We start from the raw sequence: 19,445 nt of genomic DNA, 5'->3' as shown, positions 1-19,445 counted from the left end.
ATAACATGAAAAATGAGAGGACTGAAGTATTATGTATCTCAACTATTCTACTTTGAAACATGTGTCTACAACAGAAAAATAAATATGAGAATATAATTGAAAAACATGTGCAGATATATTTTTTCTTTGTTTTTCAACACCTAATGAAAGTCATTCATTATACAGTCTGTCTTTAGAATTCTTTCAAGGTTGCTGCTAATAAAAAACAAACACCAAATGGAACAAATTATGCATAGATAATTAGAATGCATTATTGAAAAAGCCTTAAAACACCTGTCTTTCTTATTTTAAGGTATTCTATTAAAATATGTGTGTAAATATTCATTCTGCTTTGACAGGATCCCTACTGTCAGAGAGGGATCCTGAAACAAAGGAACAATGTGAACTCCAAATGCATCCACACAGGACTCTTACAGTAACAGAATATGGTGATGGCATGCATTGGGTCTTTACTCCTCAAATGTGTCTAATTCAAAATTTAATGGCGCCATCTTAAAGGGTGGAGAATGGGGCATCTCTAGAGCAGGTCAGAGCTGGCTTGGCACTAGCTGGAGCAGACCTAAAGGTCCCATACCTGTAGCAAGACATGCCTGCTGGATATCTTTTTACACAAGTCCCTGAGGTAAACCCAACTTTGGAGCACAAGAAGCATCTGGGCCAGAGAGGCAAGCCCGTCAGTGATCTGCAATGAACCTAGGAGCAGACAGCATGCATTCTTTCTCTCATTTATTCGCTTTTAATAAATAATAATGAGTATGCATAATGTATCAGACACTGTGCTGGATATAATAGCGAATGAATCAAACACAATTCCTGCTCTTATGCAACTTACAGTTGAGGAGAGGAAACAGGCATTAATTGAAAAGTCCTATTAATGTTTGTATAACCATGAAATGATATAGGAGCTCTGAAAGGAAAAGGTCATAGTTAAATGAGAATCAATGACAAAAATCCCTGGCCTAGACAAGGGACAAGATTCACAAAACACGATTAATTAGATCTGGAAAATCAGAGAGAGATAACTAAGAACATAAAGGAGGTTTTTGAAGGAATCACATTCCAGCTAAATGGAACTGCATGTGCAAAGATTCTGTGACAGTGGGAGCATGCTGTAATCACAAAGCAAACATGTGGCTAGAATATAGAAAGTGAGGGGAAGCATGGCCAGCCTGGAGAAGAAAGCAGATGTGAAGGAGATGTGAAGAATGTGGACTTCCCAGAAAATGGGAAAAGAGTCCACATCTAGGAGCTGTTACTGCTACTGGGATACGGGAAGATGTTTTCTTGAATGCACAGTCAATTTTAAGTTCAAGGACAATTATTTCTGTGAAGAAATAAGAAACAAATCATAACCAATGTTGTTACTACACACCTACTTTTGAAATAACATTGTTTACTATAGCCACATAATAGAGAAATAGGGTAGCTACTCTCTACTTCAATATCAGACTGAACGGGTTCAAATGGTGGCTCTGCCACTTCTCTGCTATATGATCTTAATTAGTTCACCTAATCTGTGCTTCAGTTTTTTTTAACTTTCATAGGGAGAAATGTAATTATCTACCTCATAGAATGTACAAATTATATACATGCAAAATAAGAGTGCTGGACCCATAAGTATTAAGCTTGAAATAAACATTAGTCATTTTTGCACCAGGCTTACTACCCATCCATCCCCCAGTTGTTACCACAGTGCGCTGCAAATAGCTCAGGGCTGTGCCTCTCCAGAAAAAGTGCCTTCAGGGGACAGGAGCCATTTCACTCAGAAATGCTGCATCCTGCAGCTAATTTTGACTAAAAGGTAACAAAAACCTGACCCACCTAAAGTGTGACAACTCTCTGGTGCGAATCTCGCACCAGAGCTCCCTGCAGGATCAGGTTGAGACCACGTTTTTACCTGGTTTCCTCCCCCTTACCCTCTTCTGCTCCCCTCACCTGCTTCTGGGTTTCTTCTGAAGAGCACTCCATAAATCACACTTCTCAGGCTCTGCTTCCTGCTCACCCAACCCAGGATAGCTGTAATATTAATAATTGTGCTCATCTGCTCTCTCCCTGAGACTTCACATTCTTACTTTGCCAGACTAAGAACTCAGCTCAACTGACTTTCAAACAGGCCTTTGCTATCTAAGAGTTCTATACTCGGTGCTCAATTAGCACCTTTTACAGGTTTATATTGATCAAGGGTCCCCAAACTACAGCCAGTGGGCCACATGTGGCCCCCTGAGGCCATTTATCCAGCCTCCGCCACACTTCCCGAAGAGGCACCTCTTTCATTGGTGATCAGTGAGAGGAGCATAGTTCCCATTGAAATACTGGTCAGTTAGTTGATTTAAATTTACTTGTTCTTTATTTTAAATATTGTATTTGTTCCCATTTTGTTTTTTTACTTTAAAGTAAGATATGTGCAGTGTGCATAGGGATTGTTCTTTTTTTTTTTTTATAGTCCGGCCCTCCAATTATCTGAGGGACAGTGAACTGGCCCCCTGTGTAAAAAGTTTGGGGACCCCTGATATTGATTGTATATTTAATGACTTACTTCTTTGACAGGAAGCCCACTGGGTATAAACTACATAAAACCAAATGTGAGTAATTCAGCTTTTCCCCCACAGCACACAGCACAGGGTCACACATATAATAAAGACTTGGCAATTCAACATGATTCACTTGATTATGAAGTGTGGGGTTGTACAATATGCAGATTGTGACATTACAGTCAGAAGTAAATCTCCCATGGAAAGAAATGATCTGAGTGCACGTTCACTTTGGAGAGTAACGAGCCTAACACAACTGACACATTTCCTATTCCAAGCTGTTGGATCAGCTGTTCCCTGACACACAAAGTTTACTAATGATGGCTTTCAGTTGTTTCTGCCTCATTCCCGTGCACCATTACAGACTTTAAAATCCTTGATGTCATAGAATATTAGGATATGAATCAGGCAAGAAACTGACCATTAAAAACCCTCTTGGCATGAAGAAAATGACTCTCAGCATGATAAACTGTCCAAAGACAGTTATAGTATCCTTGAAATGTAGCTTATAACACTATTATCTGCAATGCACTCACATTCAACACACTGATACAATTGACAACTACTGCCCTACAGAGGCAAAAATATTCTGAGAGTAATTTTGAAATAGACAACTGATGCCTCATTATTTCACAATGTAGGCCCCAGAAAGATTAATGGGAATTTTAAATAAAAAGACATTTGCAAATGAAGCAGTTGGCTGATGGAGTCTTCTATCTGATAAAATGACTGGAGGAGAAGCCTAACTCAGAAAATTCAGCACTCAGCTCCTAGATTATCAGGGATGGCTGCATATGCATGGCCTCGTTTACATACAGCATTCTTCCAGTTGCAAATGCAAGATGTGAATCTGTAACACTCAGCTACTATATCCACATGTGTGCACAAATGGAATATCTGATGTAATTAAAGAGACTTGTGATTTCTTCACTGTGGTAATCAACATGTTCATAGTCATGCTTCTCTTTATTCATTTCAAGCACTTGTGACCAAGAGGCACTAGACAGAACTTTTAACATCTTAAGTATTGTTTATCTCTGTAAAATAGGGGGAAAATCTATATAGTCACCAAGTTGAAATATCTTGCAAATCAGCAATAAATGAAGTGAAATAAAATCTGCTAAATTGATCTTTTTATTTTTTTTTTAATTTTAAATCTCAGATAAAAATGAGCATCGCTATAAAAATCAGAGAATAGGCTGGCAAGAATATACATTGAAAATAGATTTGACCAGATGATTCAAGTTGGAATGCCTGATCTACAAAATAAAATAAAATAAAAATTTAAGACAAACATGATATTATCCTCTATCTAAGCAAAGAAAAAAACTAGGCACATAAAAATGGCTTTATTTTCAACAATAAAGAAATAATGATCCACCTATAGACAAAGACTTCTTAAATTTGCTATTTACACATACACATATATCAACAGAACCTATATAGAAATTTATTTCTGAGAGAGGAGTTTACAGGATAAATTTTAGTGAATAATTTTAAGCACAGTGTAACTAATAATACATTTTTCTCCCTGCTAAAAACGTCTGAATGCAACATCGAAAAGCACTTTCTCCTCCTAATTAAGGGCCACATGCTGCCTTTGCAGTGATCACGGGGTCTCATTAGTGCCCAATGAAGTTTTGGTATCAATCACATTAAGTAGAGACTACGTATTCAGTCCCATGTGTTCCATGTATTAACATTTTTAGGAATCGTTTCAGTTAAATTCTTTTATTGCAACCTGATTTGTAGAAATTAGTGTTAGCACTTAGAATGTGGAATCACTATTTTTTCTTCAGAGGGATAGGGATTAAAGACAGGTAAGATATGGCAATGGTGAGTTCAAAACAGTAAGACATGTCTTATTTTTATATATGGTTCACTATGTTTTCCACAGACAATCCACCATGAGAAACTCAAGTATAATTTTAAAGCATTTACAAATAATGTATGCAGGATTTCTAACATTCTTTCTCCACTAGTGGAGAAAGAATCTTCTCCTTCTTGTTCCAGAAAGGAGAAGATAAGAAAAGTTTTAAAAATTATGTATTTACTATTTACTCTGTGCTGGCCATTAACTGTTTTGCCTTGTAGATTTTATATCAAACTTATACCCGCAAATGGAAGTAAGGAATGGAAGCCACTATCTGCTAATGGAAGCCAACAGTCATCAAATTCATTTTCCTGGTCAACTTAGAGCTCTAATGTTTCCCACCTTCTGGTACTCACATTTTTGTGCAACCTCTGCCTCCCCCTTGAGTGCAAGTGGGACCTATGACTTGTTTCTAATCTATAGAATTTGCAAAAGTAGTAACATGATTCTCCTGTGATTAGGTTAAATATTAAAGACTCCATCTTAGCAGACTGGAGGAAGAACGCTCCTTGCTGGCTTGATGGGGTAAGCAGTTATACTGGAGAAGGTCATAGGGCAAGAAACCTCAGGTAGGCTCTAGGACCTGAACAGACCTCAGCTGATGCCAGAAAAATACTACCCTCCTTTATATATGGTCTCTGGAAACCACCTAACATGCCTTTTAGTAATTAAAAAAAAAAAGGTTAGGAATTAACAAAATGTCTTTCTATATAGCTAGCAAGAAATTATTCTTGACCCTTCTGGAGAAATAAAGTCATAAATCATGGAATGCTTAGAGTTTAAAAATTCCAGAAGTTGCAGGCATATACTCACAGGACTAGAAAGAAAATATAAGTGAACAAAGCAGGTCAGCTACAGGAAAACACAGAAGTGCAATAGCTGCATAAATGGTGACTATCATTTAGCCTCAGTGTGGGGAATCTAACAAGGTGCAGCAGGACATGGCACACTGGACAACACATACCCACAAAATGGCTTAGCGGCTCCTTGCCTTCAAATAGTCATTGGTTCCAGTGTTGCTAGATCGTGTAATTAAAAAACAAACAAACATGAATTATTATTAAGGAAAAAAACTATATGACCTACAATATAAACACTGAAAAGCTAATTATTATGTTTTTCAGAACTGCCTTGAAAATGAGGTGCTGATCAAGTAAAACATTCACTCTGATTTGTCCCAAACCCTCATTTTAGAGCTGAGGAAATAAAAAATCCAAAATGGGTAAATTGCCTGTTAAAAGAACCTACAATCAGGAAACAGAGAACTTGGTAATTATAACCCCAGCTCATGCACCTGGAAACTACAATATGAAGTTAGAAATTAAGGATTCACATGTAGTCCTTTTTGAGTATAAATTATTAATTCTGTCAATTGGCTATAACAAGGTACAGATGGTCTGCAGTAGAAATGGCATGCTTATGAGGTTAAAGGACTCATTTTTTAAATTCAGACATTCAAAAGACAAAAGCAAAATAAATGCAAAATTCATCCAGTCTAAGCATGACAAGTCACTATTTACTAGTCATGTGCAAACCTACACTGCATTAAATATTCATAGACTGCAGAATGAAGCTGTCAGCTTTCTCCTTTGTCTGAATCACATTGCCTTTCACTAACATAGTGAATGTCAAACCATAGCTGAGTTTCCTGGGATACTGCCAATTAAAGGAGTCACAGCAAAGGTATTCCTCCCTAGGGTTCACAAGGAGTAATGGGGCAAAAGAAACCCAGCATCCCATCCTATGTGCAAAACCACTCAACCTTTCACTGAGCTCCAGCTTTGATTTATGAGTTGGTAGCATATGGCTCAGACTTCAGAAGGCCTGATCATTTCAGTAATAATTGCCTAGGTGTGAAAGTGCAAATGATCAATAACATTATTGTGTACTGGGTGGTCAATGGGTATAAACATTCATATGATTTACAACTCGGGCAAACAAGCTGGCACTTACACTCAGAGTGCCTAATAATGTGGAAGATTAAAAAATAGTAAGAAATGTATTATAGCCAATTTTCCTTTTTATAGAAAGTCAATGGATTCTTATATGTGTATTATATAGCTGTGTTTATTTACTAAAATGTTAAGAAGTTTAAAAATGCAGTTCAGGCATTATTTATACAAAGTGAGGGAGTGGCAAAACAGTCTAAAATAGCAGCTAAAATAGCTCTTAGAGTAAACTTTGGGGTACATTACAGAATTTTTCATTCATCCCATTTACTAAGGTAGCCTTAAAATAGGGGAGGAGGTACTGGGAAAGTAGCCAAACATATCTTCATTTGATTGGTTGAACATCTCCCATTCATTAAAAAAAATATTGGGGACTACTGACATATCCTTTGAAGGACATTTCATTCAAATTTCTGGCTCCCAGTAGGACATTCCTCCCTCCCAGCATCCTCATCCCAAAATGTTGGAAGTTTAATTACTTTTCTTGTGATATTAAAAACATGTTCATTAAAGTAATGAGTGTACAAAAGTTAAAACAAAAACAAAACCTAGTAGAAAAAGCCTTAATTTGAAAGCCATTGATAACTAACATACTTTTTCTATCCCCTATTCAAAGGGGAAATCATTTTAATTTTGCTGTTTCTGCTTCAATTATGTTACTGTCTCCAAATCTTAGAAAAAAAATATTATACTATTACTTCCAGGTTAACTTGCACACATCATTTATTGACTTTTTGCTATGAAACTGACTCCTCAGCAAGACCCCTCGGGTTCATAATTGAGTAGCAGTGGTCAATCCTCATGCCATATCTCTTTGTGGGATAGCATTTCAAAACTAAGAGAAAAAAGATTCAACTAGTAATGTTTATCTTCACAGAATGTCTTCTGTCTCATTACCAAGGACTCTCCTACTTTAGGCATCAGTGAATTCGGATTCTACAGAAGTATGAGAATGTTGAAACCAAAGAATTTAATTGAAGATACTGCCTGGCAAGTCAATTATAATTATTATCTTCTCCATTCTTCTGTTCCTCCCAGTTTGAACACCAAGCAAAACCATTCTAGGAAATGTTTTAAAGATTCTCTATCAATAATATTAAATGACGTGTTTTAGTTATAGACTTTCACGATCTCTATAACTTCTTGACTTCTTTCTCATTTGAGTTTCAGCTTCACACTTGTCTCTGACAATGGCTTGGCTTATACTTTTAGTTATTCTACCTGTAGGACTGACTAACTTGCCTCTCCCTTGTTATTCAGTAACCAGATTATATTCTCACTTCATTTCTATTCACATTTAGACATAATGTAGTGGAAGGCACTGACTAACAGGAACTAACAACCTGGCTTCCAGTTCTTGAAGTGACTGTGTCGCTGGGGACACATCTAGGAACAGAGGTGGTTAAATAAATCCTAAACCCTGAGTACCTGCCCTGCTGGCACAGTCACAGCGGTTAGTGTCATGGCTCTCGGGGCTTGACGTGTAGTCCATGTGCACCACTATGGCCACATTTTTGTTCCATTGACCTATGAGTCATTAACAATTACACTAAGCTTAGTGGAATTCACTATTTAAAGTTAAAAGTAAAGAAAGTAATTAATATTCTTATAAAATCAATATGTTAGTTTTAAATCATAAAGATGAAGAAAGCCAGTATCTGGAATAAGTCAATGCAGCCAATTACTCTCTAAATAAATGGCTAATTATTTATATAATATCATTTTCCAGTTTCTAGCCATATCTATATATTTAGCTTGATTGGAATTTTAGTCTTGAGGGAAGATCTAGATTTGACAAAGCAAAATATAAAATATAATCGTCAAAATAATCATTAAACTTTGCCAACCAACCACAGTTCTACTCTTTCTTCAAAACTCCAATCAAGTTCTAACTCCTCAGCCAACAGAAGAGCATGTACCCCAGGTCTGTGTAAGCTACCTGGCACAGAAAAAGGTGTTAAAAATTATTCTCTCCTTCAAATAATTTAAAATTTAGTTGTACGACAAGCACAAAACTCTAAGAGGACTGTAAACACACATGGCACGGTGCGTCCCTGTGTCAGAGACAATGCTTGAGTAGTCACTAGGGTTTCACAGAAAAGGGCTAGAAAGGACATGGAAGGTAAATGTCCCTAATTTTTTTAAAAAAATAAAGAGCTAATATATACATATACAATAATAGGCATGTAAATACATATGCCTATGTGTTAATGGGAGTATATGTATATAGGATTAGTGAAGTGAAAAGAAATGAGGATCCATTCTTATCATTAGATTAAAAGAGATAATAGATATGATGTGCTTAGAATGATGCCTAGCATATAGTAAGGGGCACAAAAGGAAGAGGTGTCAGTTATAGGAACACTCCAGTGTTGAGAAAAGACAGTGCACTGGTGAGAATAACAGCCGTTTACTGAGCTGCCTCACAGCCTTGACCCTGACTCTTTTGCCCCTCTCTCTGGCATATTTGTCTAGCAGACCCTCACTAGGCAGGTGCACTCCTCCAAAAAGTGGGATGGACAGGGAGCCCAGGGAGACCACTCACAGTCCCTTACCTGCTTTGCTACTTTAGGTTAGTCTCTCAAGTAGCCAGTAGTACCTCACCCGGTCTATTTTCTGGATTTTTCTCAAACTTGTCACTGCCCTATTCCCGTCAACAGTACAAGAATACTAATTCTTTTTAGTGCAGAAAGTAAAAAGATTGTCTGTGAGAAGAGATGTCATCACTTAACAGGAAATAGTATTTTTGAACAATTTAGATAAGCACCAGAAAACAGAGTAACTAGGAATCTATAAGACTTTAAAATATTTTAACCTCAAGAAATATTCATAACCATGCTTTTATCATGAAACCTATGGAATGAATTTTGATATTCATGAATAATATTTTTTCTGGGAAAGTTTTCTTACAATTATAATAGAATATAGTTCTTGACCTTGGTTTTTAATTTAGTTGCAGGTGGGATTCCACTATCATTCTGTGAAAAGAGAGCACTTGCTCAATTTAATTGTATCTATTCTCTGTAATCTCTCCCCAACAAATGTCATTATAGCATGTCTTCTGAGAATGCAATTATTACTTATTAGAAAATAAAACCTTATGTTTTTTTTAAAAATCAATATGAGTTAATAACCTTGTTCTTTTTAAAATAACTTTTTGAAAGGCAATGATGATTTTACAATCTAGAGTCTCATAACAGGAAAAAAATAATTTGGTCTTTCTCATTTCATAAGAAAAGGCAGAGGGAGAAATATTTTCATGCTGTCAAGAAAGAACAACTTAGAAATAATGCCTTCCATGAGACAAATCACAAAACCTTTCAATAAAAATTAAGTAAAGTGCACCTGAATATGTTTTGCTATAAAAATGCTGAATTGAAAATCCATACGGTAGTCCCCCCCCCACTTCACTGCAGATAAAGGCTGCTGCTTCTTTTCTAATGAAGTATCCTCTATCAGAAAGCTTTCAGCCCAAAGTGATGGTCCTTTTTCTAACTGCAGAGGTTCAGCAATAGGCAATATCTGATTCAGTAGGGAAGCTGTTCCCCAGATTTTAGAGGTAGATGAATATTGCAATAAAACTCTGTCAGTTCTGCAGTCATAATTTCAATTCAGCCCTGACCCATAAGCAGGAAATATGCCTGTAAGGGTCTTGGCTCCCTCTGGTTTCTTTCTCAGCCTTGTACTGATTTTGCATTACTAGCGCCACTGCTCTTTCCATTAACTAGTTAGTTTCTGGGGCAGAAGCAACTTTAACACTGTCAGTCCCTTCATACATGGTCTCCTCTCAACTGCTTTATGGCACGGCCATACTGGTAGTGCATATTGCTGATTGTTTGGATTTTATTAAGCAATTGTTATTAGCAATTAATTTGGTATGCCTAGTTATTAGTTTCTGCAACCATGTAACTAACCCATGCAGAGGAGGGTTGGGGTTATGGTAATAAAGACAAAAGAAAAACAATGCACTAAAAGAATAAAAAAAAAGGTGCTGGATTACACCCTTAAATTAGAGAGCTGACTCAACCAGAACAGAGCCACCGGTGAATTGGCATACTGTGGTGGGATCTTGTTATTCTAGGTCCTGCTATGAAAGAATTCTGGAGAGCTCAATTCAGAAATGAGAATATCCAAAGTGATCTAAATACATCAGCAGAGATGAATGGCAAGTTTGGCAACCAGGAAAAAGCTAGACTAGCCAAGTCCTACTTTTCAGACTGTACAGGTACTTGTCAGTCCTCTGTGGCTAACGCACTGGGTCCCAGTCTGCAGAAAAAAGCAGTGACCCTGATGTTATAACGTTGTAATTATTCATCAAAACTCAAGCTGGTGTGTTTGTGCTCAAGGCCTTTCAGTTTGTGAAAATCTTTGGAGCCAGCCTGAGGTTTTGTCACTTAACCTGAAAGGTGATATTTTTCTGAATTGGCAAAAACCCTCTGTTTCTCCATCTGCACATCAGGGAAATCACAGCAGACACCAACCGAATGCATGGGGGTATAATGAGTTTTTAATGAAACAATATTTATATAGCGCTTTGAGCTTCAAGGGAAACTCTGCTGTTTAAATACTAACTCTTCTCAGGGTAATATTAGCATAGTCTATTGAATAAAGTGAGGGGTTTCATTAAAGATAGCTAACAAGAAAAACTGTCTTTCAGCAAAAGAGAAACAAGCAATCAGGGTATTACCCACGAGAATATTAATCTGCCCTCATCCTCCTATTTCTGTTTCAGTATGAATGATGAGAGTGCGGAGTAGGTGGGAAGAGATGCAAATCAGAGGGCACTCACTAGACCTGGGTTCATTGACACCTGGCTGTCTGCTTTGGATTTGACCTCTCAACAAGGGAGCACTTGAGGCTTCTTACGTAGTTTTAAAATACCAGTATGTTAATATATATACATGCCAACTTAATGGGAGAAATGCCTAATGGTGCAGCTCTTCCACTTTTGAATTAAATCATCCTTAGGATTATGCTCTATGTTAAAGGCAAAATGGCAAGTGGGATGAGGATGAAGATAAGGGGAGACAGGTGGACTGTGTGCTACAGATACTGAAGTCAAAGTCGGCGGCCTTAGCAGTCACTAACATCCATTCTACACTGTACAGTTAACCAATATGCTCATTCCATTTATTCCACCAAATGGTCCTTAAAGTCAGCATCATTATATTGCCCCCTGTATTTGTTGTTTAGGCTTCCATAACAAAAAGTACCAAAGTCTAAGTGGGTTAAACAACAGAAATGTATTTCCTCACAACTCTGGAAGTTATATGTATGAGACCAAGATAGAGTTTATTTTTTGAGGCCTTTTTACTTGGCTTAAAGTTGATTCTCTCCTCCCTCTGTCTTCATAAGGCCTTTGCTTTGTGTGTTCCTATGTCCTAATCTCCTCTTTGTATCTTTATTTATTTATTTATTCATTTATTGACAGAGACAGAGAGAAAGTCAGAGAGAGGGACAGATAAGAACAGACAGGAAGGGAGAGAGATGAGAAGCATCAATTCTTGGTTGCAGCATCTTAGTTGTTCATTGATTGCTTTCTCATATGTGCCTTGACTGAGGGGCTACAGCAGAATGAGTGATCCATTGCTCAAGCCAGTGACCTTGGGCTCAAGCCAGTTACCATGGGGTCATGTCTCTGATCCCACACTCAAGTCAGTGACCATGCACTCGAGCTGGATGAGTCCACTCTCAAGCTGGTGACTCAGGGTTTCGAACCTGGGTCCTCCACATCCCAGTCTGATGCTGTATCCACTGCACCACTGCCAGGTCAGGCCTAATCTCCTCTTTTTATAAGGACACCAGTCACATTGAATTACAATCCACCTAACGTTCTGAATTACCTCCATAAAGGCTCTATCTCCAAATGTAGCCTACATTCTGAGGTACTAGGGATTAGGACCTCAACATATGAAGTTAGACTGAAGGGTACAATTCAGCTAATAACATTCCCATTTATGATGGGGGAAATGAAGGTAAAGGAGGCTGAGTGATTGTTTTAAGGGCCATAGACCTCTTAATTTAAATATCTGATGGTTTGGATTCAAGTCTTGAGTTCTGACATCTGAGTTCTTACTCTTGTGGGATGGACGGGCTATAAGGGTCTCAGTGTGGGAGAGCACCAAAAGTCAGAAATGGTCTTGCATGTGTTCAGGAGACAAATTAATTCAGCTGAAGCCATTCATTTTTTAAAAAAATTAAAAAGAGACCATTTTAAGAAAAAAGAGGTTACAATATTACTTCTTTACATTCACAAATATGACTAAACAACTAAAAAGAGGCAAAAAGAAGCTTCAAAGTACTAGAACTGAACAGTAACTACCCCCTATTATTTGATATCTGATAACATAGCTCATTGATTATAACTTACCTCTAGTTTCTGTAGTCATAGGCTTATATGAATAATTTGTGGAGGTTGTGGTAGGGGGAGAAATAAATTAATTACATATGGCAAGGGTAGGTTTTTATTATTGTTACTTTGTCATAAAACACCAAGAATTGAGTGTTACTTCTTAGAATATTTTTCCAACTCCATATCTAATTAATTAGGGCCCACCTTAATGTCCCCAGTTCTGTCATATCTCCATGTGTTATTTTACCCTAAGAAAATGAGTAAACATTTCTTTCTGTTTTGTCTACCACATCCAATATAAGTCTTATAAAGGTACCTCTTGGGAGGGTCCAAACATCTGGATAGAGTGTATCAGCCAGGTGACTCAGAAATGGAGCAGAGATGTCAAAATAAAGAGGATTCTGAAGACAACGAGCCCAGGTGGTAGCTTTAACATCAGTTAGTTGGATCTCATTTTCCCAAACTTCATTCTTTACTTCTTTTTGCAAAATGATTCCCATTTCTTTTTTTTTTTTTTTTTTTTTTTAATATTTTATCTATTGATTTTTTAGAGAGAGAGGAGTTGAGAGAGAGAGACAGAGAGAGAGAGAAAGGGGAGGAGCAGGAAGCATCAACTCCCATATGTGCCTTGACCAGGCAAGCCCAAGGTTTCGAACTGGCGACCTCAGTGTTCCAGGTCGACGCTTTATCCCACTGCGCCACCACAGGTCAGGCCATTTCTTTTTTTAAAGAAAGAAGAAACATTCTTTCTCTGCAGGCTTTAGCATTTAGTATATATCATTTTCATTCATTTTATCTTAGAAAATCCTAGAGAAAAGGAACATACCACCTCTTAGCCTGAAAGGAAAAGTAGGCACATCAGACCAGACTATCCTCATAACTGAATGACCTACAAAGTTATTGAGCCTTACTTTTGATCTGTAACCTGAAAATAATAAAATCCACATACCCAGCTTCATGAATGTGTAATCCTACTCTCTGAAGGGCCCCATGGTTGCTTCAATGCTTGATGTAATGGTCTTGAAATTTTTAGACGTTTTTGCAAAAAGAGACTCACATTTTCATTTTGCAGGTCTTACATATCTGCTCTATCTATCTCACAATGTCTGAAAAATTGTTTTGTAAACAACAAATATAATATTCTAAATATATAAGCTAAGTCAAAGTTCATTTTCACAGTATGAGAATGAGATAATAAGGAAGTACGTCTCCATTACTCTGGCTATAAAGAGAAAGCTCAGAGCAGGAGTCAGGCAACGTGGCATAGAGCTCGGGCCTCTCTCTGCCTGGGTGGGTTTGGCAAAGCCTATCAACTGTTCATACCCCAGTTACCACAACTGAATAGCGCTGATTTCTGGTTCTCTTTTTTGATGCACACTAGTGTCATCTGGGAGATTTTTTTAAATACTAGTTCTTTGGTCTTACCCCAGAAATTCTGACTAAATTGTTCTGAGGTGGAATGCAGGTGGATCTTGGGTGTTGGCATTATTTTAAGTCCCTAGATAGATAGGAATGAGGAGTAGTCTTAAATTAAGCGCAGATTTGTATGGATACTTTGGAAAATGAGTGGTGTGTACACTCAACTGAACACACACACATCCCATGGTCTAGCAATTCCATTCCTAGATATACGCCCAACAAAATGATTACAATTATTCACCAAAATATTCATACAGTAATATTTATGTCAGCACTCTTTGCCATGACCAAAAGTTGCAATCAACCCAAATGGCCATCAAGAGTAAAACAAGTAAATAAATGGCGGCATATTCAGAAATGGAGTATTAGACAACAAGAAAAATGAATGTATTACTGCTTCTTACAAACTCTCACAAACATAACGATGAGAAAAAAAAAACAGAAAGACATAGAGAGCATAATATATTATTCAAAAAATAAGTAAAAATAATTTAATAGTATTCAAAGTAAAGACGGGGGTTACTTCTATAAGGAGGTAATGACTAGGAAGAACATGGGGGCCTCTGAGGGCCAGGATCATTCTGCTTCTCCATCTGGTAGTGGTTACATAGGTATACTGTATCACCTTATAAAGATTAACTGAGCTAAACATTCCTGGTTTTGTATGTTATATTCTATAACAAGTCAATATTTAAAGTGCCTACATGATTTTAATGAGTAGCCACAGCTGTGAATCACAAGACAGACATCAACAGTGTTCCTTACAATACTGAACATTTTATTAGACTTTTCTCAGACCTTTGTCCCTATTAAGGTTGAGTAACCCTGATAATGTCCTTTATGCTTCCTTGATACCTCTCCTTCCTCTTTCCTCACAAATTCACTTTCAATAAGTAAAGACCCTCTATTTGTTTGTGCTACAAATTGTTTAATCTGGTGGTCAAAAGGTTACTGTTTCAATTATGCACAATCTATTTGATCAGGGAAACAAATACTTTTTTATATTGAAATGTTTTTTCTCTCATTCATTCATTACACACTTCACAGATAATCAATGAAGCGAGAGAAGGAGGTCTGGGGACAATAACCTGGAGCCACTGTGACACTGGGTTCACACAAGCACACTGTTGAAGAGAGCAGAGTGAGTGTGCTCCTCCCCTTCAGTTACACAGGATATTGCCTGCCTCCTCTGCACCTCATGACAGTAGATAATAGGCAGCATATTTACTCCCTGGCAGAAAAGATGATGTTGGAGGAATCTATTCTCCCATCCAAGTACTAACCAGGCCCGACCCTGCTTAGCTTCCGAGATCAGACAAGATCCAGCACGTTCAGGGTGGTATGGCTGTAGATGAAAAATCTATTCTCAAAGGCAGCAAAAACACCTAATACAATTTAGGACTAAGATTATCAACAAAAACCAACACTACTTTTTTTATGCTCTGCTTTGAGCACCGTGGTCTGAATGTGCAAGTCAGGTAACAATTGCATTCCTGCCATCATACCCTTTCAGACCTCTGCTTACCTTAGAAAATAGAGGGCACGAGATGTACATGAATAAGATCATAAACAGAGCCCTCAATCATCCAGAGGTCTGGCAACCAGGACTACAGAGTAATCAGTTGTACTACCTCTCTCACCCTCAAAAGGAACCAATTCTATAGCCTCAGAGAGATTCAAGGACCCAGGGAAATTTGGAGCAAAAACAATCATGGTCACATTGAAAGTATTTTCTGCCTGACCTGTGGTGGCACACTGAATAAAAATATCAACCTGGAATGCTGAGGTTGCCAGTTCCAAACCCTGGGCTGTCCTGGTCGAGGCACATGTGGGAGGGAGTTGATGCTTCTTGCTCCTCCCCCCCCCCTTCTCTCTTTCTCCCTGTCTCTCCTCTCTCTAAAATGAGTAAATAAAATCTAAAAAAAAAAAAAAAAGAAAGTATGTTCTTCAAAAGAATGTTAATAAAAGTATATCTACAGCGGCACTCTGGTAGCAAATGTAAGGTGATTTTGTTGTAGATTCAAAGGCATGGAAATAAGAAAGCAGGCTTGCAGATAACATTTTACACTTCACTCTGGTGAGCAGCAGAGGTGCTATTGAGGCCTTAAAGAAAAGGGAATCGCCTCGAAGTCAAATGTGTTTAGAGTCCTATGCCCATCTTCAAGAGGAAAGGAAAACCGTTTTCATATATCTAAGCTGCTAAAATTAAACTGAAAGCTGTTAGTAATATTATTTTTTAAGTCATTTAAAAACACATTTTAAAAAATCAACCATGTTGAAGTCCCAAAATGTACAATAATAAGATTTCTTGGAGAGGTTATCTAAAAAGTTTGTAAACTCTGCTTTTCCTTTTGCTACCCAAACTTTCCATGTAACAGTTTTTCAACCAATAAAATTAGACTCTAAATCTTTCAAAATTTTTTATCTTTATAACAAAAAATTCACATAGATTAAAGGTAAATCCCCCCCTTTCTTTCATTCTCTCTCTCATTTGCTCTCTCATTTATATATAGAGAGAGATAGAGATAGAGAGATGATAGAGATAGATGATAGAGATAGAGATAGAGACAGAGACAGAGACAGAGATAGAGATAGAGATATCTACATAGATGTATATACATATGTTCCAACCTAATTTAGGAATTTCAATGTAGCTGAATAATTTGTTAAAATTTATAATTATGAACTTATAATTGCAGTTGAGTAAGTGTGAATACTGAAATTAATAATTTGCAGTGGAGACTATTGGGTAAAATCTATTTTACTAATTTAAAATTATTTTTATATCCAAATTTAATACTTTGTCTTATATTGTATTGTTTTTCTTTTTAAAATATTCACTGAGTACCTACTATTTATAACAGCCTGTCCTTGATGTTATAGAAGACAGAAAAAATCTAAGAAGATCCCTGCCCTCAAAAGCTTACAAACTCTAATGAGTAAAATGCAAAGGAATGATATGATACATGCAATGGATGGTCTAACAGTTTACAGTTAGAGTGACTCTAAATTTAGGAAATTAGGGTCAGATTACATTTGTCAACTACATTTTAAGGGGTAGTCAACTCAGATAATTGGAGGGTCTTCCAGAAAGAGAAAGGAGCATAAACAAAGCCATAAAACAATCTTCTTCAAAATATTATCCATTAACAATCTACATCACAATCCCCCTAAGAAAATAAAAACTTTAGTCATAGCCCTACTCCAAGGTTCAGATTCAGCATGTCCGTTTTTTGTTTTTGGTTTTGGTTTTTAATTTTTTAAAATTTATTGAGTGGACATGGTTTGCCAAACTATATATTTTTTCAAGTGTACAACATAATATACCATCTACATTACTCCGCATCAGGTCTCCCCCACAAGCAGTCTCTTTCATCCCCATTTTTCCCCATTTTCCTCCTCCCTCTATCTCTATCCCTCTTTCCCTCTGGCTGTTGCCACTGTTGTCTGTATCTAGTCAGTAAGTCCATTCTAAGGCCCAAGATTACACATTTTTTAAAGCCTGTCAAGCAATCACTGTAATAAAGAATAGAATGCAAATAATACATCCAAATTAAAAACTAATACAAAAACAAAACAAAAAAAAGGATGCATGGAAAAGGAGCTTGAAGTAGTAGTTTGGAAATAGAGTGTGGTCCTCCTTGTATACCACAATAAAGAGTGGACGTTTCTGAAAACAAGAAAAACTTACTGAAGTATTTTAAGCAGAGGCATAACGAGAGCAAAGTGGCATTCACTGATTCAGCAATGGCATGAAGGCCTGAGTGGAGCAGACTGAGTGAGGCGGGCATAGTGAGGTGGCTACTCCAATGGTCCAGACAGAGGGAATAGGTTCAGGTGTTGCTGGAATATGAGGAATTAGAGGGAAATAAATAGATTTGAGAAAATTAAAAGCAGATTATAATGTTCACAACAGAAAAGAGAATATTCTCAGGACACTGCATCACCATGTTCAGAGCAAGACAGGCCAGGTCACTCTGACCACAAAATAGCTGTTTCTCCTCACCTTGCTCTGAATGGTTGTTGTTTCTTTACCAATGATAATTCTAGCATATTTTAATTCCTTCTGCCTTTTAGATAAAAATTATTAAGAATCTCAATCACTGAATTCCCCTGCTTTTTTAAAATTTATTGTGTTTACATAGATTCTAATGTCCCCCCCAAATGCATCCCCCTGCCCCTGTGTTCCTTTCAACATCCCCCTTGCCCCCCTCCCTTCAACACCCTTCTCCTTTCCCTCCAGGATTTTCTTTTTCTTTTCTGCTCTCTATAACGCTATGTTATGTATATATAATCTCACTGATTTCTTTCCCTTCTCTGATCCTCTCCTCTCCTCCCCTTTCCCTCTGGTCCCTTTGATTCCACTTCTGCCTCTGTTCTGTTCCTTAGTTCACATTCTTCATTAGATTCCTCACATGAGTGAGGTCAATTATATTTTTCTTTCTCTACCTGGCTTATTTCAATTAACATAATAGTTTCCAGGTCCATCCATGTTGTCGCAAAAAGTAAAATTTCCTTCTTTTTCATAGCCCCATAGTATTCCATTGTGTATATGTACCACTGCTTTTTAATCCACTCGTCCACTGACATGTGACACTTGAGCTGTTTCCATATCTTGGCTATTGTAAACAATGCTGCCATAAATATGGGGGTGCATTTCTTCTTTTGAATTAGTGATGTGGTATTCTTGGGATATATTTCTAAAAGTGGGATGGCTGGGTCAAAAGGCAGTTCCATTTTTAATATTTTGGGAAATCTCCATACTGTATTCCACAGTGGCTGCACCAGTCTGCATTCCCTCCAGCAGTGCAGGAGGATTCCCCTTTCTCCATATCCTCGCCAGCACCTATCATGTGTTGCTTTGTTAATGAGCGCCATTCTGACTGGTGTGAGGTATTCATTGTGGTTTTAATTTGCGTTTCTCTAATGATTAGTGATGTTGAACATTTTTTCATATGCCCATTGGCAACCTCTTTGTCCTCTTTGGAGAAGTGTCTATTCAGTTCTTTTGCCCAATTTTTGATTAGATTATTTATCTTCATGGTGTTGAGTTTACAAGTTCTTTATAAATTTTGGTTATTAACCCCTTATCAGACATACTGTCAAATATGTTCTCCCATTGTATGGTTTGTCTTTTTATTTTGTTCATATTGTCTTTAGTTATGCAAAAGCTTTTTAGTTGATGTAGTCCCATTTGTTCATCCTGTACTTTATTTCACTTGCCCATGGAGATAAGTCAGCAAATATATTGCTGTGAGTAATGTCAGAGAGCTTACTGCCTATGTTTTCCTCTAAAATGCTTATGGTTTCATGACTTATAT

This window comes from Saccopteryx bilineata, chromosome 4, assembly GCF_036850765.1.
Source record: "Saccopteryx bilineata isolate mSacBil1 chromosome 4, mSacBil1_pri_phased_curated, whole genome shotgun sequence".
NCBI lineage: Eukaryota > Metazoa > Chordata > Mammalia > Chiroptera > Emballonuridae > Saccopteryx > Saccopteryx bilineata.
The sequence above is the reverse complement of the archived record's forward strand: the minus strand, read 5'-3'. Positions refer to the sequence as shown.